A 23551-nucleotide genomic window follows, 5' to 3' on the forward strand; every position below is an offset into this window, starting at 1 on the left:
TTTGGCCACTATAGGTGTGGCAGGGTATACTCAGACATGAGTCCCTTTCTCACTGCTCCATCAGGATTCAAGTAAGCCGGGCCGAAGAAGGCTGAAATGCCAGAAACCGGTCCCCGGTAGCTTGTCTCCTTTCTGGTGAAGAATTGGCTTGGTAGTTTAGTCTGCCCTGTTCCCATGATGCACTGGGCCAGGGACAGACTGATTTGCATATAGCCAGGTTCTGAGCTGGGATGGGGCAGTGAGATAAATAACGGTGATGGATCAAGCCCTGATCTTTGGACTGGGTAAGAGTGGTCTGTTTAACTCAGACACTCTGTTCATCACCACCCCCTTTTGTAAATCGTTTTTGGCCACTATAGGTGTGGCAGGGTATACTCAGACATGAGTCCCTTTCTCACTGCTCCATCAGGATTCAAGTAAGCCGGGCCGAAGAAGGCTGAAATGCCAGAAACCGGTCCCCGGTAGCTTGTCTCCTTTCTGGTGAAGAATTGGCTTGGTAGTTTAGTCTGCCCTGTTCCCATGATGCACTGGGCCAGGGACAGACTGATTTGCATATAGCCAGGTTCTGAGCTGGGATGGGGCAGTGAGATAAATAACGGTGATGGATCAAGCCCTGATCTTTGGACTGGGTAAGAGTGGTCTGTTTAACTCAGACACTCTGTTCATCACCACCCCCTTTTGTAAATCGTTTTTGGCCACTATAGGTGTGGCAGGGTATACTCAGACATGAGTCCCTTTCTCACTGCTCCATCAGGATTCAAGTAAGCCGGGCCGAAGAAGGCTGAAATGCCAGAAACCGGTCCCCGGTAGCTTGTCTCCTTTCTGGTGAAGAATTGGCTTGGTAGTTTAGTCTGCCCTGTTCCCATGATGCACTGGGCCAGGGACAGACTGATTTGCATATAGCCAGGTTCTGAGCTGGGATGGGGCAGTGAGATAAATAACGGTGATGGATCAAGCCCTGATCTTTGGACTGGGTAAGAGTGGTCTGTTTAACTCAGACACTCTGTTCATCACCACCCCCTTTTGTAAATCGTTTTTGGCCACTATAGGTGTGGCAGGGTATACTCAGACATGAGTCCCTTTCTCACTGCTCCATCAGGATTCAAGTAAGCCGGGCCGAAGAAGGCTGAAATGCCAGAAACCGGTCCCCGGTAGCTTGTCTCCTTTCTGGTGAAGAATTGGCTTGATAGTTTAGTCTGCCCTGTTCCCATGATGCACTGGGCAGGGACAGACTGATTTGCATATAGCCAGGTTCTGAGCTGGGATGGGGCAGTGAGATAAATAACGGTGATGGATCAAGCCCTGATCTTTGGACTGGGTAAGAGTGGTCTGTTTAACTCAGACACTCTGTTCATCACCACCCCCTTTTGTAAATCGTTTTTGGCCACTATAGGTGTGGCAGGGTATACTCAGACATGAGTCCCTTTCTCACTGCTCCATCAGGATTCAAGTAAGCCGGGCCGAAGAAGGCTGAAATGCCAGAAACCGGTCCCCGGTAGCTTGTCTCCTTTCTGGTGAAGAATTGGCTTGGTAGTTTAGTCTGCCCTGTTCCCATGATGCACTGGGCCAGGGACAGACTGATTTGCATATAGCCAGGTTCTGAGCTGGGATGGGGCAGTGAGATAAATAACGGTGATGGATCAAGCCCTGATCTTTGGACTGGGTAAGAGTGGTCTGTTTAACTCAGACACTCTGTTCATCACCACCCCCTTTTGTAAATCGTTTTTGGCCACTATAGGTGTGGCAGGGTATACTCAGACATGAGTCCCTTTCTCACTGCTCCATCAGGATTCAAGTAAGCCGGGCCGAAGAAGGCTGAAATGCCAGAAACCGGTCCCCGGTAGCTTGTCTCCTTTCTGGTGAAGAATTGGCTTGGTAGTTTAGTCTGCCCTGTTCCCATGATGCACTGGGCCAGGGACAGACTGATTTGCATATAGCCAGGTTCTGAGCTGGGATGGGGCAGTGAGATAAATAATGGTGATGGATCAAGCCCTGATCTTTGGACTGGGTAAGAGTGGTCTGTTTAACTCAGACACTCTGTTCATCACCACCCCCTTTTGTAAATCGTTTTTGGCCACTATAGGTGTGGCAGGGTATACTCAGACATGAGTCCCTTTCTCACTGCTCCATCAGGATTCAAGTAAGCCGGGCTGAAGAAGGCTGAAATGCCAGAAACCGGTCCCCGGTAGCTTGTTTCCTTTCTGGTGAAGAATTGGCTTGGTAGTTTAGTCTGCCCTGTTCCCATGATGCACTGGGCCAGGGACAGACTGATTTGCATATAGCCAGGTTCTGAGCTGGGATGGGGCAGTGAGATAAATAACGGTGATGGATCAAGCCCTGATCTTTGGACTGGGTAAGAGTGGTCTGTTTAACTCAGACACTCTGTTCATCACCACCCCCTTTTGTAAATAGTGCTAGGAATAGAGCAGGACAGTGACATATCTGTGTTGATATGATGCTTTCTTCCACTCTCCCTGTCGGGTCTTTAAGTGGGATGAAAAATTGTGTGGGGGGTCTCAAAAAGGGGCATGGCCTATGTAGTTATAGACATGGCTTACACACATATAGGGCCCAATTCCTAAAGGTAAAGTTAGACAAATGTCGAAATGTACGACTAAGGTATACACAAAGGGCATTTACTACTCGTAGTAAATACTGAAAGTCGTAAAGTTCAACTTTGTGAATCGGGCCCATAAACAGCATTTCTTTTTTTTTTTTTTGCAGTTTTTGCGAGTGCGAACTTGACTCGGTATTGGAGCCCTTCTCATGATCACCAGTTGCATTACACAAGTACACAATCCTTTTCGGCATGCACGGGGACGTTAAGTGATTTTCCCAGAATCACAGGATGTTGAGCTGACGCAGAGACTCATACTGGTTACCCAGCTCCAAAGTTGGCAGCTCTGGCCATTACACCACACCATGGTGTGCCACCGACCAGTATTTTAGGGTCTCTCTGCGCTTTCTGTTATTGCATCCAGCTATTATAACAGAACAACTGGCATACACCTAAATACAGCCTTGACTATTGACTTCGTCAGGGGTTGTCTTTGTGAGCTCTGCAGAGAAGCCAAGGTTTGGATGTCCATGTATTCTGAGCACCTTTTTGACCCTCTGACAAGCACTCTGAGAAACTCTCACTGACTTCAGTATCAGGTCCAGAGCTTTCAACCATGGCTGTTATAAACACCTGGAGCTCATCCACTTCAATGCATGCACTATACAATATATATGCTGCATGAAAAAAACACCCAAAACATAACATCCTTGGCAGTGCTTTAAGTGAGCTGGGGTCTATCGTGCTCAGCACCAGCAGTTCTAAAAAGCAGGTGCTGAAACGGGTCCCTATGGGGTTCTGCATTGTTACCCTCGGCATCAGGGTGAAATAAAAGTCCTAGTTCTGAAGCAGTTCTACCCTTCATTGGCTTTGAGAAAACTTTAAAGAGACTTGTTCCAGTTCTTTCACAGTGTCATCATGTCAGAACTAAAGCTTTTTCAATATTCTATACAACGAAGCCATAGTTGTTGCTAATTTAGCTTATGCAGCTAACAACCATTGGCAAAGCCAATAGCCATGGCATGTTGTAGGTGTAATGTTACTTGTATTATATATCTGGATGTCATAGAACGACAGAAGCAGCAAAATGCCAATCAGGCGGCACACTGAGATAAGCATGTAAGAACTGGTTTATAGCTTACATGAATTTAAGCCATGCCCTTAATTACATCGGCTTCACCCCGCTGAGAGACCACCCCCTCCTAGGGTGACCAATCGTCCGTAAATTTCGCGGACCATCCGTAAATTGGACCTCACGTCCGTTGTCCGTGAGGATCCTTTTTACGGACGCCTTTTGTCCGTAATTATGGCCTTCCAGGGAGTAGAACTGCTCCCCTGCGAGAAGCCACTGCCCTCTGATGGGGCCGCTTTGCACTCATCCTCGAGCACAAGAGCAGCCCCAGCTCGCCCATTGTCATTCTGTATGTGGCTGATGATTGTCACATACAGAATGACAATGGGGCAGTCTGGGCTGTTGTGGTGGTGTAAATATATGTGTTTGTAAATGTATGAATAATTTGATACATGTCTTTTGGACGGACTATGAGTTTTCATGTTAGCTTTTCTTTAAATGTATATAAACTAAAGAAAAAATCAGTTTTCTAGAAAATGGTTTATTAAATAACCAGATCATATGGAGTGTTACTCATTTTTATCATTGCTGCAAAGAAATGGCATAAATTGTGAAGAATACCGGGTCCCCTTTTTTGTGTTCTATTCAGCGTACAGCAGGGCATTCTGTAAGATAGATAAGAGGTAAAACGCCCATGTTGCAACGTGAGAATACAGTTCAAGTTCAAGTTCAAAATTTGTATAGCGCACTACTCATCCAGAGGGTCTCAAGGCGCTTGAGGGAGGGGGGTGCTTTACTTATCGAATATCCAAGTTTTTAGTTGTTTTCTGAAGGAGAGGTGGTTCTGTGTAAGGCGGAGGTGGGTGGGGAGAGAATTCCAGGTCTTGGCCGCTAAGTAGGAGAAGGATCTTCCCCCCATGGTGGATCTTTGGATGCGTGGAACTGCGGCGAGGGCTAGATTAGACGATCGAAGTTGGCGGGTGGGGGTGTAAAAGGACAGGCGCGTGTTGAGGTATTCGGGACCTAGGTCGTAGAGGGCTTTGTGTGCGTGGGTGAGGAGACGGAACGTTATTCTCTTGTTGACGGGGAGCCAGTGGAGGTCTTTCAGGTGTCCGGAAATGTGAGCTTGGCGGGGGATGTCTAGGATGAGTCTGGCTGAAGAGTTTTGGATGCGTTGGAGTTTTTTCTGTAGTTTGGTTGTGGTTCCAGCGTAAAGAGTGTTTCCGTAGTCCAGTCGGCTTGTGACCAGTGCATGGGTGACCGTCTTTCTCTTTTCAGTGGGGATCCAGCGGAAGATTTTTGTGAGCATGCGTAGGATGTTGAAGCAAGATGATGAGACGGCGTTGACTTGTCTGGTCATTGAGAGGGAGGAGTCCAGGATGAAGCCTAGGTTACGTGCGTGGTCCGTTGGTTTGGGAGCGTTTCCCAAGGCCGGTGGCCACCATGAGTCGTCCCAGGCGGAGGGGGATGATCCTAAGATGAGGACTTCGGTTTTGTCCGAGTTCAGTTTTAGACGGCTGTTCTTCATCCACTCGGCTACGTCTTTCATCCCTTCATGTAGGTTGGTTTTGGCGGTGTTTGGGTCTTTGGTGAGGGAGAGGATCAGCTGGGTGTCGTCTGCGTAGGAGATGATGTTGAGGTTGTGTTGGCACGCGATGGATGCGAGGGGACTCATGTATACGTTGAAGAGGGTGGGACTGAGTGATGATCCTTGTGGTATGCCGCAGATAACTTCGGTGGCTTCTGATCTAAAAGGGGGAAGGCGGACTCTCAGGGTTCTTCCGGCGAGGAACGAGATGATCCAGTCCAATGCTTTTCCTTGTATTCCGATGTTGCTAAGGTGTTGTATAAGGGTGCTATGACAGACTGTGTTGAAGGCCGCGGAGAGGTTGAGTAGTATGAGGGCAGTTGTTTCCCCGTTGTCCAGTAGAGCTCGAATGTCGTCTGTTGCTGCGATGAGGGCGGTCTCGGTGCTGTGTTTGGCTCAGAAACCGGACTGTGAAGGGTCGAGGGATTTGTTGGATTCGAGGAAGGTGGCTAGCTGACTGTTGACGGCTTTCTCAATGACTTTGGCAGGGAATGGGAGGAGCGAAATGGGGCGGTAGTTCTTTAAGTTCAGTGGGGTCTGCTGTGGGTTTCTTCAGGAGGGCACTGAGTTCGGCATGTTTCCAGCTTTCCGGGAAGGTAGCGGAGTTGAGGGAGCAATTGATGACGTCTCGAAGATGAGGTGCGATAATGGAGTCTGCTTTGTTGAAGATGTGGTGGGGACATGGGTCAGTTGGCGATCCTGAGTGGATTGAGTTCATCAGGCGGATGGTGTCTTCAGTGGTGATTGGGTTCCAGGCGCAGAGGTTGTTGGAGGGGGGTTTTAGTTCGGAAGTGAGTGGGGTGGACTGGTCGCCGAAGCTGTTATGTATGTCGGCGATTTTGTTGTGGAAGAACGAGGTTAGAGAATCGCAGAGGCCTTGGGATGGAGTGATGTCATTGGTGCCAGCGGTGGGGTTGGTAAACTCTTTGACAATGTTGAATAGTTCTTTGCTGTTGTGGGCGTTGTTGTCGAGTCGATCCTTGAATGCTGATTTCTTGGGGGATCGGATCAGTTGGTGGTGTTTCCGGGTGGCGTTCTTGAATGTGGCCAGGTTGTCAGTGGTTGCGTTTTTTCGCCAGGCTTTTTCGAGGGTGCAACAGATCTTCTTGGATTTCTTGAGGTCGTCATTGAACCAGGGGGCTTTTTTGCTACCTTGCTTGATTTGAAGGTTTTTAAAGGGTGCTAAATCGTCAGCGCTGTGGGTGATCCATTGTGTGAAGTTGGTGGCTGCTTCGTTTGGGTCCGATGATTTGGCAGGGGGGTTTTGTTGAAGCGATGAGAAGAGCTGGTCGGTGGTAGGTTTGTTCCAGTTTCTGCGGGGAATTGGTTGTGGGTGGTTGTGGGTCGTGGTCTTTTTGTAGTTGAAGTGAACTCAGCTGTGGTCCGTCCAATGGAGAGCTGTGGTGTGATTGAAGGAGATGTGCTTGCTGGAGGTGAAGATTGGAACCAGCGTGTGTCCGGCATAGTGGGTGGGGGTGTCAACGAGTTGTTTGAGTCCGAAATTGGCGAGGTTGTCTAGAAAGGTGTTGGTGTTGCTGTCGTTGTTCTTTTCCAGGTGGAAGTTGAGGTCTCCCAGTAGAATGTAGTCCTCGGAGGGGAGGGCGTGTGGGCTGATGAAGTCAATGATGTCATCGCTGAATTGTGTGCGGGGTCCTGGTGGCCTGTAGATGAGGGAGCCTCTAATATAAAGAAGCCTGTGAAATAAGTGCAAATCAATGTTATATTAAAAAAAGCCATGGTTGCTGCTTTTTTATTTTAAGCAACTAACAGCCATTGACAAAGTCAATAGTCCTGTCTTGTTGTTGGTGTAATGATACTTGCGGTATTACATATCTGGATGCAATGACAGAAACAGCAGGATTCCAATCAGGAGGAACACTATGCTAAGCACAGATTTATAGCATAGGTGTTTTAAGCCACGCCCTTAATTACATCGAACACCCCCTTTGAAGGGACCCCCCAGTTTTTTTTTAACAAACTTAAAGCCCTGGAAACACCACCATGTCACAGTCACCTCACGTCCTGGCACTTTGCATCGTGCATGACTCATGACTTCTAAGTTTTCAGGTTGCCTATGTGCAGGGGCATAGTAAACCCTCAACCACTGCACCCCTTGCTTTCGGAACTATAGCAAGGGTGAAGTTTTTGATGGGCGTCTTCTGTCTGCAACTCTGCATCAAAGGCTCAGCTCATAATGTGAAAAGATGGGTGAGTAAATAAGTGAAGAAATGGGTGAATGGCTGGATGGATTAGAGAAAGGATAAATGAAAGAGTGAATGGATAGATAATGAAAAAGGATGGATGGATGAGTGAGTGAATGGAAGGATGGATGAGAGAAAAGATAAATAGATGGATGTATGGGTGGAAGGGTGGATGAGTGAGTGAAAGGATGGCTGGGTGAGTGAAAGGGTAGATACGTGAGTGAATGGGTGTATGGATGAGTGAAAGAATGGTTGGATTGATGAATTGATAAGTGGAAGGGTGAATGGATGGATGGATGAGTGAAAGAGTGGATGTAAGGATTGATGAGTGAGTGAACGGGGGTAGACAGACAAAAGGATGGATAGATGAGTGAAGAAGTGAAAGGGTGGATGGATGAGAGAACGGATGGCTGGATGAATGAAAGGATGGATGAGTAATAGGGTCAATGGATGAATTCATGAATGGATAAGTAGGTGGGTGGGTGGAAGGATGGATGGATGGATGGATAAGTGAAAGGGGAATGAAGAGAGAAGGGAGGATGAATGACTGAAAGGGTGAATGGGTGAAAGGACAAATGACTGGGTGGATGGATGAGTAAGTGAAAGAATGGCTGGATGGGTGAAAGGGTAAATGGATGTATGGATGAGTGAATAGATGGATGGGTGGAAGAGTGGATGGATGAGTGTTAAGCATGAGCGAATTTTGCGGATCTCGCGTTCGCGAATTTTGCGGATTTGCGGATTCGCAATCCGCAAAATCCGCGAATTCCCGCGAATTTGCGGATTTTTTTTTTTTGTGTTCGCCCGTGTTTCTGCCAGTTCGCGAGGGTTTTGTACACTTTCGCAAATTGCGAACTTACCTGTCGGGTCGCAAGTTTCGCGAACTTGTTGTTTCTACGTGTCCAGCCTGTTTGGGACACTCTTCTTCATCACTGCCACTCTCTGTCACCACTGCCACTCTCTGACTACTCATGCCACCCTCTGGCCCACCCATGCCACCCTCTGTTTCATCACCACACCCTCTGGTTGTCCAGTGTACATTATTTTCGGCAAAGCAAAGCACACCTTCCCTGCCTCAAGTGACCTGAATTAATTTGGGGCTGATTCATGTGTCACAGAATATTTTTTTAGCTGGCACCTGCTTCCTTAGTGCGCCCTGATTAGTGATCTTTTGCACTTGCTAAGTGCTTTCATTGTTGCAAAATTAGTTACAACACCTGCCCTGCCCCAACTGACAATAATGAATTAGGGGCTGATTAATGGATTTTAACTTCCAGCCTGGCTCCTGCTTGTCTCCCTTAGCTGTAATTCAGGACCTTTGTGGCATATGTGTAACTATTCTGAGGTTCAGAGCAGGGTCACATACTAGTTTCAACTGGCAACTGAACTCTGGAGGGGCCCCTCAGGAAGCACTCCAGGAAATGGCTACTAATGATGAGCCTGAACTTTTGAACCTGGTAAGTAGTTACTTTCAGTTTTGCTAAAATCGTATTTCTGCAATTTTGCACTTATTCGCGGGGCGCGAACTCACGCGAACAGTGCGAGCAGTGCGAGCAAAATCCGCTGCTCGCGGATTTGCGGATTTTGCGGGAAATTCGCAAATCTCGCGGATTGCGGATTTCCCGAAAATCCGCAAAATCCGCGAGCGGAACGGATTTTCCGCCCACGCCTAATGAGTGTACGGATGAATGGGGTGAAACGGGGTTAAGGATGAATACTGGATGGATGAGTGAAAGAGTGGATGGAGGGATGGATGAGTGAAATGATGGATGGAAGGATACATGGTGGATAGGTTTGCAAACGGTTGAATATGTTTGGATACAGATGGGCACACAGATGGAAGGACAGAATGAATGGTGAAAGACTTAATGATAGATAAAAGGATTACACCTTGTAGCACCCATTATCTTAAGTAACATTTCCTATACATTGACTTTCACATTTATATGAGTCATTGTCTCTATATAATGTGTGTGTTTGATGTATCACACTCCAAAGCCCTGCCCTACATACTTGGGATGATTAACACTATAAAATAAATTAAATACACATGAGAAAAAGTCTATGTGAAGATGAGGGGCACCATTGGAGGGTGGTGGCAAGGCTGGACTGGCCGGATCGGGTGTTTCCCTTGGAGGCTGGAAAGGGGGTGAGGCGGTTTAGTTACTGGGGGCTTGCACTGCAAAGTTCTTTGTATATCCAGTAGTTTTCAATCAACAGTAAAAGGGGCCTCACTTATATTCAGGTGTGGTTCACCATTGTCTGGTGACTAATGTACCTGCTGGAGTGAGATGCGAGTTTTGAAACGCCTAAGGTAGCAAGCTGCGGGCATACTGAAAAACCGTGAAATGCACGATTGTCTCCACCTAATATAAACTTACTTTGACTTGTACTTAAGTGGTTGTCTATTTACTTACTTATATACTATTACGCGACCTCCTCTGATGTGCAGTGCTTAATTTGTAAAAAATGAACTGCCGGGGCTGAAAATTCTGCCAATGAGGCTACAGCCCACTTCTACCTCCGGTGTGCCCAACTTTCAACACCCTACTGCCTCAGATCCCTGTGTTGTGGAGGCGGGTGAGTAGGGTGCGGTGGCAGACGGTGTCTAAGGCGGCTGAAAGGTCCAGGCGTGACAACATCATCACTAAAGTGATGATACACAATCATGCCTGCCTGAACAGATGTTTGCCTGCCTATGAAAACATACCAGCCCATCACCATGCAAGGTGAGTGTTTCTTTTTATTTTAAATTGGGCAATTAATATTGAGACCACCACCTGCAGGACTAGAAATCGTAGCCCTGGCCCTGTGCAAGAAGTGCCGGTGCTGAGCACCTGAAAGCACCTGCTCAAATTAAGCACTGCTGATGTGTCTGTAAAACTTACCTTTTGTCCCGAAGTTTTGTCCTGAATTTTGACCTCCTGTCCTGAATTTTTGTCCTGAATTTCGACCCTTTGTCCTGAATTTTTAAACTCACCGTCCTGAATTTGCACCCATTCCAGTTGGTCACCCTCCCCCAGCCTTTTCATCCCACTAGAAGCCCCGATCCTGGGAATAGCTAACACTCAAGTGGAGTGCAAGAGTCAGTAAAACGTGAAATATAAACGGAAACTAAATACTTGACATGGATTACTTGAAAATGAATTAAATCAATTGTTGAGAATCATTAGTAAAGTTAAGGGCACGAATAAACGGCACTATCAGGATCCATGTCAATGCCCATTCTGAAATACAACTGGACCTGTGACGCGGCGGTACCAGGCCCACCTAAAGCTCTGCCCTGTCATGCAATGCAGCTGACAGGGAGCAGCACTGCGTTCCATGGCATGTTTCTAAACCTGGGCCACCATGTCTCAAGTTAGCGCTGCAGGGTCTCATTTGTGGCATAGGGCCGCTAGCCGTAAGCCTGTTCTGCTTTTAAAACATATTAAACTATCTTGTCATGCAGTACTCACAGGGCTGTCAACAATACCGGCGTCTTGTTGCTTGTTTCTGCGTTGTTCCCCCTCGTGGTTCTCATTGGCTGATGAAATTGCACTTTCGGGGACTTTTCTTGGAGGATTTACACACGCAGCTGAGCCGATCACTGTAATCACACCGAGAACCAACAAGACCGTCGCCAAGCGAGCCATATCCGCCACCTGCTCAGCGGGAGATAGAATGAACACCCTGCGAGGAACAGACTCTGTTTCACCAGAACCTCGCTTCCTTTACTTACCTTTATACGAGGCTTTCGGAGCTACGCCTTTTAAATGTGAAATCCACAGCCATCACTTCTAGTATAGTGAACACGTGCTTATCCTTGAAACTTTCTACGTGTGTCAACAGAGGCTGAGGTATTTCATTGTCACTCAATGAAGCCACTGAGGTGTGGTTAATAATTTAGCATTTGTAGTTTATAGTGTTATTCAGCAGCTGAAGTTTTTTTTTAAACATACATTGAGGTGTTACCTCACTTTAGCCTTTAATTGGTTTAAGTGAATTTTTGTGGGGTTTTGATACTTTTCCACATCCACAATTTCAGTTGGCCCAACCCACAGAAAGTGGCCAACACTTCTCTAGGCATGGACTCAGACAATGTGCAGCGGGGTTTGGTCGCAGACCCTGGTTTATTTGCCTGGCTCTGTTCCCCACCTTTCATGGGTGGCCCTCCTGAGGCATGCTGGCAACCCCCACTTTATACAGTCGTTGGGCAGGCAGAGTGGGTGTTGACTATCACTTGGAGCCTACTCTGATCGATGCAATGATCCCTCTGTCAGAAAAACCCTCACCTCAGGACAGATCCACACCAGAAAGCTGTTGTGGTGGCAGTTAGCAGTCTGACATCCGCTGCAGATTGAAATCTTTTTACTGTTTTATGTTATCGATTGACAGATTGGCTGATCTTTTACCTACAAGATCAATAGTTTTATGTAAAGGTCACTAAAGAAAGTGAGAAAATGGTTGTAGGTGGTATAATTCCTTCTTCAGAAAACACATATATCAGAAACCACAAGTAGGAAACCCTGCATGGCTAATTTAGTGATGCAAATAGGCTCAAAGCTAAACATAAATGCATAAATGCAGATGCAGTTTTACACATTTCTAGTAGGAACTTCCATGGACTCCTGAGATGGCATCTGCCTGGTAAATCACACTTATGTTAATATTTTTTCATGAAGGCTTGCAGCCAATGTATTGTATCTTATGTCATTTAGATCATTAGAGTAAGAACAAAATATATACACTGTGTTTTAAATAATCACTCAACTTCCTCTCTATTGAGTTCATCAAGCTTCAATCAGCTCACCACCGAATTAGATCCTGGCCATCACTAAGTTTTTGTGCAAATAATGTGTCAACTTTGCTCACTTTTTGTTCATTCTGTCTACTCTGTGGTTTCTTTTTCTTTACTGGAGACACAACCTGCTTTCTTTTCAGAAATTCAATGCCACCTATGTTGTTACTGCAATGTTCTCTATGACATAACATTAGGGTTGTGTGAAATGATAATTAGGGATGTGTGAAACTACACCTGGCAATTTCCCTAGTGATATTTTGCACTCCTAAAATAAATAAACATAGCACGCCATTTCCTTCCTGTGACTCAGTGTTTGGAATTCCCAGATGCCCTGGAAAGTCCCAATGAGGGCTCCGTTAAAATCTTCAAGCATACACAGGGCTTCAGGAGGCTGGATACAATCTCTCGAATTTCCCTTGTGTCACTCAGTTTGCACAGATTAAAAAAATGGGTTGGGCTCTGAGGGGCCTAGTGGAGGCTTGATGGGATCTGGGCCGATGCGCCTTTCCACGATCTCGCAAAGTGACTGAAAAGGGGTCCTGCAGGCACTGGGAGTGCTTCCCTGCTTGGCATTATGAAAAAGCTCAAACTGGGCCCCGGGTTGGAGCTCCTTTTGGTCCTGGGGTAGAAGCCTCTGATCTGGCCTGCACTATCCAGCCCGCCATGTTGCACAAGGCCAGGATGGGGTCTCACAGGCACAGCAGGCCTCCCCTGCTTGATCGGGTGAAAAGCTTCTGACGGGCTCCAAGTCATAGCCAGGTTGGACCTGAGATTGAGGCTCACATCCTCTGCTGCATTATCTGGCTCACCATTTTGCAAAGTGCCCAGGACGCGATCCCACATGCACCTTGAGGGTTCCCTTGCATGACTGCATGAAAAAGTTCTGACTAGGCTCTGGGTTGAGCTTCAGTTAGCCCTGTAGTAGAATGTCCCTTTCTGTGCTCTATTCTCTGGCCTGCCATGAGCCCTGCGAGGGGTCCCAGAGTTCTGGGAGGGCTCCCCTGCTTGCCCGGGTTAAGGAGCTGTGACTTGGCCCTGGGTCAGAGCTCCATTTGGACAGGGGCTAGTAGCCTCTGTCACTGGGCTACATTACATGGCCCAAGGGTCACAAAGTGCCTGGGAAAGTGTCCTGCAGACACGGGGCAGAGCTCTCTTGTTTGACCGGGCTGAAAAGTGCAGAGCGTGTCCTGGATCAGTACTCTAGCTGGCCCCGGGGTGGAAATCTCCATCACTGGGCTCCATCCTTCAGGTTGCTGTGTCACGAAGTCCTTCTGAAAGGGTCTTGCAGGCCAAGGGAGAACTGCCCAGCTTGACTGGGTTAAGAAGCTCTGACTGGACCCCAGCTCAGAGCTCCAATAGACCCCGGGGTGGAAGCATCTGGCCCTGGCTTCCTTTCCACGGCCTCTGTGTAACTTAGAGCCCAGGACGGGGAGTCACAGTGTTCCTTGCTTGGATGAGTTATAAAACTGTAACTGGGTTCCGGGTTCAAGCTCTGGGACAGAAGCCTCTGGATCTGGGCTCTCTTTCCTTACCTGCCCTGTCACCTAGAGCCCAGGAAAGGCTCAAGTACGGCTCTCCTACTTGACCTGGTTCTAAATCTCTGCCCTAGCCATGAGCTCAGTTAAGGCACTCACAGCCATTGCTCATCAGACTCCAGAGGAGGTGTTAGTTGATATAGACAGTGTTGGTAAATCAGATTCTATTCAAAGGGAACCTTCTTGTTTTAACTGATATAGACAGCGGGACAGAGCCAATGGAAGTCAGAAATGCGCTAAGGAGTGTGTAACAACTTACCTGCTGAATCAACTAACCCTGAAAATGGATGGCGCTGGAGTGTTAGTCCCGCACCTGCCCACCACATACGCTGGGACCTGCAGAGGGCTAAGATGCAATGAGTAGAAGGGCTACTGCGGTGTACATGGAAGTCCAGCATAAGGGCCTGTGTGGATCCGCTGCAAGTGCAGATCTTTGTCGTAGTAGCAAATATTCAACAGAGAAGTTTGAAGGCCGAAGTGGAGAAGGGTTCCATGTGAACAGCAATTGAACGTGAGTCCTAAGAGTAGGGAGAGCGATGTCGGAATGGACGATCAAAAGGGAGTCAGGTTCAAATCCCTGAAATCAGAGTGGTGGAGATGGTCACTCTAGAGGTGTTCAGTGCAGTAATGCAAAAGATCCCAGAGAAGCTGGCAGAAGCCCATGCAAGAGTTCTCTTTTCCTTGTGAAAGGCAGGGCAGCCTGGAAAGGGTTTGCTCTGAAAGAAGGCTCCAAGCCTAAGAAAATGGTGCTGTTCTGGCAGCATCCAATGACCTCTCGATAGTCCTTGAAAAATTGGGAGAGATTGTGTAAATCTTGCACTAGGCTGTACATATATTTGCAGCAGATCTCCAAGTTAAGCATGCTCTGGCATGCTGGAACATTGTAGGTAAGTGAAGTCGGCAAGCAAGGTCTGTAGCTTCAGGATATGAATTGGCTCCAAAGGCTGGGTCAGTTGGACTGAAAGAGGCGCTGTCTCCGGGGTGGTGGCGACTCTGGACGTAAGCCATACCCTTCCTGTGGATCGTCCTATCTGTTGCGGTCACATCTCCCAGGGTTTGGAGCTGGCACTCTGCTTCAGCCTGTGCCTAGCATCTGTCTTTGAACTGATGTGGACCAGGGGAATCTGACTGTTTAATAAAATCAAAGCATTGTGAAAGCCCAATGTGAGTGTTGACGCAATGTGATACCTGCCATGTGCTCTGAATGTCAAAGTGAAGAAATTCAATGAAGAGCGGGTAAACAGCGGAAGTAACTATATCTCTCTTAACCTCTTTTCAGTCATAGTGGCCTTTAACTCCAGGTTTTTCTGCTGGCAACTATCTTTATACCACTCATTTCTTTCAGGTGACGCCCAGAGAGGTAGGCTAAACATGGTGGCAGTCATGATCGTGATCATGACAGCAAGAAATGAAAAACTAACGATCTCCGATGGGGTCTTTCCTGGATAGTAAAAACCCTGTTAAGATTGCAAAAGAAGGTGCTATCTTTTTCATAATTCATTCATCTACTTACCATTTCATTTTTATTTCAAAGCACTTTATTATGGCCACCAGGGCCATAAAAGTACAATCCATATAGATAAATACAATGTGCAACAAAAATAAAAATCCAGCATAAATAAGATCACATAAAAAAGACATCAGTTGATAGATAAAATGAATATATACAAAATATATTCGTAATTGATTATATCATGAAAAGGTATCATTAGAACAAGATAGTATTGGCAGCAATAAAACAAACCAAATTAAAAACACTTAAATAATTCATGTTATATCAAAGGACAGAAAAGGGCTTTACTATGGATCACCCACATGAACCTAGATATTTTGCAATAGAGATGGCCATTACTGGACGAGAATCTGATCTACGGATGCGCAGGGCTTCCTAGTGGTTCCGTACACCCCATCCTACAGATGGATACAAGCCAGGTATCCCAAGGAGATTAATAACCTGGACATTCAAACAAAACATTAAAAACACTTTCACTTGGATGGTCACAAATAGGGAAAGAGGTACCTCCTGTCATAGCCCAACCTGTTGTAAATTCTCTAAAGGGTAAAGTGCCTATATTAAACTGAAAATCAAGCGTTCTATGGAGTGGAACATGTAGGAAGGTGGATATCTGACTATGCTTACCCCCAAACTTTTTGCCTGGTGTTTAGCTGGTTTTTGACATAGTTGGCCTGGGATCCTGCTATTCAGGGCCCCAGGCTAATTGCTCTCTCCTTAAAATGGACTCAATGTACCTTAGGTGCATACACAATTGGAACTGGTTCACCTTATAGGCCCCTGTAACAGTGTACCATAGGTACCCAGGGCATAGGTGTAGCCAAGGCCTACCAGGGGCTGCATCATGTATTATGCCACCCCTGGCCTGGCCTCCATATTTTGACACAACTGGCTGATCACTCAGCTGGGGTAAGTTGGTGTAATCACCTCTTACTTAGATATAGTGTATCTATATCTAACCTAACTGGACACGTAGTAACCTATAAGCCACTCCTATGGCAGGCCTTAACAATCCTGGAGGCAGAGAGCTTGGTTTTATGTGAGATGGTGCTCTAGCATGAGCTGAGCCTGTCTGCAGCTGTCGGGAACAACTCCCTTAGCTGTTCCGGGATATTGCCATACCATATACTCTTAAGTGCATTATAATCCTCGCGGTTATATGCTAACTTTGGTTTGGCTTTATCAAAACATGTCGAGTAAGGTGTCATACGATTTGGAATACTATCCCCTCGACAGTTCTGTCGACGGGGATAGCATTCCACCCCTCTAGAGGGTCACGACATGTACATAGCCTTAACCCTGGTTAAAGTTAACCAGAGCCTCAGCATCACAAAATGGATGCTGCCACCACAGTCACAAGTCTGGCCTCCTGCTGCTGGGAGACCTCCCAGCGAGGGAGGCTTGAAAAAAGGGTTTCCTGCCTTGGGAGGTGCGAGGACCACCCCAGACAGGATTTTGTCTATTGGGTAGGACAGGGCTGAATAGAATCAGACATGCCCGGGGCACACAAGGTGTCCTCATGCATAAGCCAGTCCAAACCGGTCCTGGGGCCTTCCAGCCCCAGTCCTGGTGAGGAGATGGACAAAGGAAAGGGGGTGTAACCGCCCCCTTCCTGGTCCAACCCAGAGGAGGGACCTAGCAGGTGATCCACCCCTCAGATTGGGAATAAGAGTGGGAGATGTGCCATAGCACCTCAGATCATCTTGAAACCAACTTAACACTAAGAAGACGCCTGGACTTCGACATTCTGCTGCACAGAAGACTGAAGAGCATCTCCCTTGTGGCCAAGGAGTGGCCACCCTCTGAACACAGGCACCATCCAGCAACTCGACATCTGCTTTGCTGCCGCCTCCTGCCGGAGCCCGAGCCCAGACCCTGACAAGAACCAGACTCCCAGACTTCTCACAGCCCGATCCACAGTTCCTGCAAAGAAGGGACCAGTGGATGTACCGAGAGACGTGGGACCGGCCATTTCGAAAGACCCTCGAGAAGCTGACTGCGCAGCATCCGAGGCACCCTCGATGCTGTGCTTTGGGGTTTAAGAAGCCCCACCACCGAGCAGCATTTGCACCGAAGATCAGCCCCCCAGCATCTCCACGATCTGCGTGGGGCCCCTTTTGCATCTTGCCACTCAATGCGCCATCCCGGTCGCTTGCCACGCGGCTAGTGGCCATCTTGGCGACCAAATCGACAATCAATACTGCGGGTCTGGTTGCTCCGGACTTGCCCTCGCTCCTGTAAAAAAGAGCACCCGCTCTGACCTTGCTGGTCCGAGTGATAAGCTTTCTTCACTTCCTGCGTGGCTTGCATTAGCCAAGGCCTGGTTGCTCTGATCAAGTTGCCGACACCGGTACAAAAGGGGGTGGTGATGGACGGAGCATCTGAATCAATCAAACACTCACACCCAGTCAATAGATCTGGGTTTAATCCATCACCGTTCTTTAGCCCACTCTGCCACCCCAGTTCAGACATGGCTATATGCAAATCAGTCTGACCCTGTGCCTCATGGGAACAGTCCAGCCCGAACTGCCAAGCCATGTCTTCCCTGGACCGGAAAAAAAGCTTCCGAGGACCGGTTTCTGGCATTCCAGCCGTCTTCAGCCCGGCTTGCTTGAATCCAGTGGCAAAGTGAGCAAGGGACTCACGTCTGACCATACCCTGCCACACTTTGGGGTTTGAGAAGCCCCACCACCGAGCAGCATTTGCACCGAAGATCATCCCCCCAGCATCTCCACGATCTGCGTGGGGCCCCTTTTGCATCTTGCCACTCGATGCGCCATCCCGGTCGCTTGCCACGCGGCTAGCGGCCATCTTGGCGACCAAATCGACAATCAACACTGCGGGTCTGGTTGCTCCAGTTTTGCCCTCACTCCTGTAAAAAAGAGCACCCGCTCTGACCTTGCTGGTCTGAGTGATAAGCTTTCTTCACTTCCTGCGTGGCGTGCATTATCCAAGGCCTGTTTGCTCCGATCAAGTTGCCAACACTGCCATCAGCTAGAGCCTTTGTGGAACAGCTCGTGATCGACTCCTGGACGTCCTCGACCTCTTCGTGTCCATGTGGCTGCCGAGAGAAGCTATACCTCATCGCCTGTTTGCACCCAACATCATCTGGTTCCGATCTGGTTCCACGGTAGTCACTGGCTAGTGACTTTGAACATTGTCCCCTCTGCTTTCAGGTCTTCACCACTTCAGATCCACCCTTGGATCCACCGGAACTCTTCACATCGAGCCGCCTGCAGCATCTTCAGCTCCAAGAACCATCGACCTGCGTGACGAAACCCGACAATACTTCGCACCTGTGCACCCGCTTCCTGTGGATGAGGTAACTCAGCAACGCCTGTGTTCCCACACTGGTACACACCTCTAGTGTCTGTGTCTAAAGTTTCATTCTTCTAGGTCACTCGGAATGTTCCTTAAACACTAACTTTGTAACTTTTACGCACCATTGACTTTGCATTGGTGTATGCGTGCACTTTCCGCACTGCACCCGAGTCCCGCTGGCCTTTCCCGACTTAGTCACTGCTAGTCCCGATCAGCTCCAGCGATTCCCAAGGCCCTAGGCCTACTTCCTTTCTGATTGGTGGTTCTTATACCACTATTTTAGTATATGGTTTAGGTGGCCCCTAGGGCTCATCCGTATTGTGCAACTTTTGTATATTTAAACTGTGTTTTGTTTTAACGCTTATGCTTCTGTGCTGATAAAGAGTATAGGGGATATTTGTAGTAAATAAATATATATATATATTTTCAATATATATCTGTGTGGTGTCCTTTCATTTGGCATTCAAGGGGATTGTGTATGGTAAAACAGCTTGCTTCACATGCCTTTACAGAGTTTAGCCTAAGACTGCTTTGTCACGCTACCCCTAGGATAGCTGGTCTATAAGGTTGACTTACAACCAATCATCATAAGGGTTGCTTGGCATGGTACAATGTGATCACTAGAACTAGTGAGCATCATATACCAGACCAACTTCTCACAATTGTGAGCAGCGGTTGGGATTTGAGCTTGCTGTTGTTTTACCATTACAATCTTTGAGAGTATCATTTGAAAGATCATACAGGTACCTGCTAGGTACATATAAAACAAGACTATTATACTTAAGTTCTACTGAACTTAGTTGTTGTAGAGGATAGGGAGTAGCACACCCTGACTACAACTACTAGATAGGTTTAGTAGGTAAACACCAGTGTAGGTAGATTGCAACATATCCACCCACACTAGAGCAATGTCTGGAGCAGAGGGGTCCACTGGACTTACTCCTGTTAAGAGTGACCCTTCAAGGGCACCATCCAAATTTGCTATATTCTCCTTTAAGGAATTAAGGCAGCTTTGTGCCTTAAGAGGTCTTAGAACAGGGCCAACCCCTACTACAGACCACCTTAGAGAGCTTCTAGACCAGTCTGAAGCTCTAAAGACCTCTAAAGCAGACCCCACAGGGAATGCTGATGGAGGCTCTCCCACTGAAGATGACAATACTGACACCCCTGTCCCTGTAGTCCAGATAGATGAGGATGACCAAGTCACTGGAGATACTCAGCCTGATGAGGAGGGGGAAGAGACAGAAGGGGGGAGCAGTGATTCTGATGATGGTAGACTTAGTCAGGTGCCAGCCAGCAGGCTTAGCCAGGCTAACTTAAGTGTATTTGGGACTGAGCTAAGGATGACCTTACCCAGACCCCCAAGTGGACTTAACCAGGAGCAAAGGAGGAGAAGGAATCACTCAGGTGAATCCAATACCTCCCAAGCTTCTAGAGGTTCTCATGGTCACTCCAGAAGGGGAATGACTAGCCCTCAGAGAAGGGAACATGAGGCCAACATGAGAGAGGCTGATCTTAGGATCCAGAAGAGGGAACTAGAGGTTGCACTGGCCCAAGAGAAACTTGCTAGAGCAAGACAGCCTAGAGAGAGTGGGTTAGTACCCATTGGTGGCAGCATTATCCCAAAGGATAAAGACAGGTCCTATGATAGTAGAAACCTGAGTAAGATTGTGCCCCCCTACAAAGCTGGGGATGATATCCATAAATGGATGACTGTACTTGAGAGAGCCTGCAGAGTACAGCAGATCCCTCAGGAGCAGTGGGCAGCAATCTTGTGGCTCTCCTTTGAAGGTAGAGGCCGAGACAGACTCCTCACAGTTAGTGATGGGGATTCTAGAAACGACCTGGTCCTGAAGAGTGCTCTGATAGATGGGTTAGGCTTAACCACTGAACAGTACAAGTTAATATTTAGAGAGACCCAGAAGACACAGACTCAGGACTGGTCTGAATTTGTTGAAAGTGCCACTAAGGCTCTGGAGGGCTGGTTGCTGGGAAGTAAGGTTACAGACTATACAGGATTGTATAATTTAATTATGAGAGAGCAAATCTTAAGTAATTGTCAAAATCAGCTTCTGCATCAGCACCTGGTGGACTCTGATCTGACCTCTCCACAAGAATTGGGTAAGAGGGCAGACAAGTGGGTCAGAACCAGGATCAGGCATAAGAACCAGGGTGGTGACCAAAAGAAAGAGACTACCAAGCCTCAAGAGAAAGATGGGGATAAAACCAAAGAGAAGACTTCCCCAGGGCCCCAAAACTCCAATGGAAAAGGTGGGCCCCAAGACACTTCCTCTACAGAGAAAAAGCCTTATTGTCATAACTGTAAAATGCCTGGCCATTGGAAAACTGACCCCAGTTGCCCTAAGGCCTGAATTTAAGGAAAATATACCTCCAGGTAACACTCCAACACCTCCTGTCACTGTCAGCAGTGGTCCCCCAGGTGGTGGGAGCAACCCCCGAAATTTAGGTGGGTTTACTTTTGGAGCTCAGGTGGATTCTGGCCTAACCAGGTCCCCTACCTCAGATACTCTTGTCTGTGAAACTGGCATGGGGTTTGCCAATTTCACTGCTTGCCCAAACACTTTGAGCAAGTATAGACAGGAGCCCTCATCAATGGCTTGAAAGTTGAGGCCTTTAGAGACACAGGGGATAGCATCACCATGGTGGCTGAATGTCTAGTCCCCTCAAGGCAACTTTTACCTGATGCCACATATCAGGTGACAAACATTGATGGAATAGAAACCAAACATCCCATGGCAGTAGTCAATCTTAGCTGGGGAGGTGTCACTGGCCCAAAGAGAGTGGCAGTGTCAGCAAACTTGCCTGTGGATTGCCTACTTGGTAATGATTTGGAAATCTCAGCCTGGGCTGAGGTTGAACAGCAAACCCATTCTAGAATGGTAAATCTCCATGGAAAGGTTAGTGGGGCTGTGATGGTTACAGCCCCAATCCAAGATGTCCTTCCTGAAAAGGTTGGTAGGGCTGAGCAAACCTCAGCCCCATCTTTAGCTAACTTCCCTCATGAAAAGAGTAGCAGGGCTGTGATGGTAACAGCCCATACCCAAACTGAGTCTCCTCCTGAAAAGGTTGGTGGGGCTGTGATGGCCACAGCCCAAACTCAAACTGATACCTGGGTAGTGAAACCTGAAATGATGGATCACTCCACCCAAACTGAGAGCATTGAGGAGGAAGAGAAATCTCCCTCCCACCAGACATTAGGACAGGATCAGCCTTCTCAGGGAACTGATCTTACTCCTGATGAAGGAACTGTCCCAGAGGTTGTTAGGCATGGCCTGACAAAGCCTCTGATGGCAGTGGACCCTTCTCAGGTGGGAACCAGTCTGGAGCAGGTAACCTGCCCCTCTCTACCTTGCCTTAGTCAGCCCAGGGCTGCAGAGGACAAGAAGGACAGTGAGCCCCAAAGGGCCCCCTGTCAAATAAAGCACCCCCATCAACAGATTAGGGGCACCGAAACTAGTAGCCCTAGTGAGGTGAAAACTTTAAAAACTCCTGAGGGAACCCCCTTAAAAGTAGTTAGGGACCTCCCACAGAAGGATTCTGTTGGGCACAGCCAAACCTGGGACCCCAAGGCCCCAAACCTGACCTGTCCCTCCAGTAAGCCAAACAGAGGGACCCAGCCTCCAGCTTTAGGTAGCCAGAGGTTGACCCTGAGAGCACAGTGAAACTCAGTCAAAGAAAGAAAGGCACCCATGGTGGAGAGTGATTGGAGGGAGCTGAGTCCTACAGAGGAATCTCACTTCAGTACTCCATCTCAACACCAGCCTTTGACTTTGCAAAGGCACACCACAGGTAGAGATTCCCTATGGTGGAGACCCTCAGACACCCTTAGGGTGAGGGATTGCTTAGTGGACCATGAGACAGGGGGTTACCAAGCCAGAGCTGGTACTTCCTTATATGGCCACTTAGGCAATATAGGCGTACCTGGTCAAGGATAGCCTTATCTCCTTTTGTTTGGGGGGGGGGGGGTTGTGTAGGAAGGTGGATATCTGACTATGGTTACCCCCAAACTTTTTGCCTGGTATTTAGCTGGTTTTTGACATAGTTGGCCTGGGATCCTGCTATTCAGGGCCCCAGGCTAATTGCTCTCTCCTTAAAATGGACTCCATGTACCTTAGGTGCATACACAATTGGAACTGGTTCACCTTATAGGCCCCTGTAACAGTGTACCATAGGTACACAGGGCATAGGTGTAGCCAAGGCCTACCAGGGCTTGCAGCATGTATTATGCCACCCCTGGCCTGTCCTCCATATTTTGACACAACTGGCTGATCACTCAGCTGGGGTAAGTTGGTGTAATCACCTCTTACTTAGATATAGTATATCTATATCTAACCTAACTGGACACGTAGTAACCTATAAGCCACTCCTATGGCAGGCCTTAACAATCCTGGAGGCAGAGAGCTTGGTTTTATGTGAGATGGTGCTCTAGCATGAGCTGAGCCTGTCTGCAGCTGTCGGGAACAACTCCCTTAGCTGTTCCGGGATATTGCCATACCATATACTCTTAAGTGCATTATAATCCTCGCGGTTATATGCTAACTTTGGTTTGGCTTTATCAAAACATGTCGAGTAAGGTGTCATACGATTTGGAATACTATCCCCTCGACAGTTCTGTCGACGGGGATAGCATTCCACCCCTCTAGAGGGTCACGACATGTACATAGCCTTAACCCTGGTTAAAGTTAACCAGAGCCTCAGCATCACAAAATGGATGCTGCCACCACAGTCACAAGTCTGGCCTCCTGCTGCTGGGAGACCTCCCAGCGAGGGAGGCTTGAAAAAAGGGTTTCCTGCCTTGGGAGGTGCGAGGACCACCCCAGACAGGATTTTGTCTATTGGGTAGGACAGGGCTGAATAGAATCAGACATGCCCGGGGCACACAAGGTGTCCTCATGCATAAGCCAGTCCAAACCGGTCCTGGGGCCTTCCAGCCCCAGTCCTGGCGAGGAGATGGACAAAG

The sequence above is a fragment of the Lissotriton vulgaris genome, chromosome 10, assembly GCF_964263255.1.
Source record: "Lissotriton vulgaris chromosome 10, aLisVul1.2, whole genome shotgun sequence".
Classification (NCBI taxonomy): domain Eukaryota; kingdom Metazoa; phylum Chordata; class Amphibia; order Caudata; family Salamandridae; genus Lissotriton; species Lissotriton vulgaris.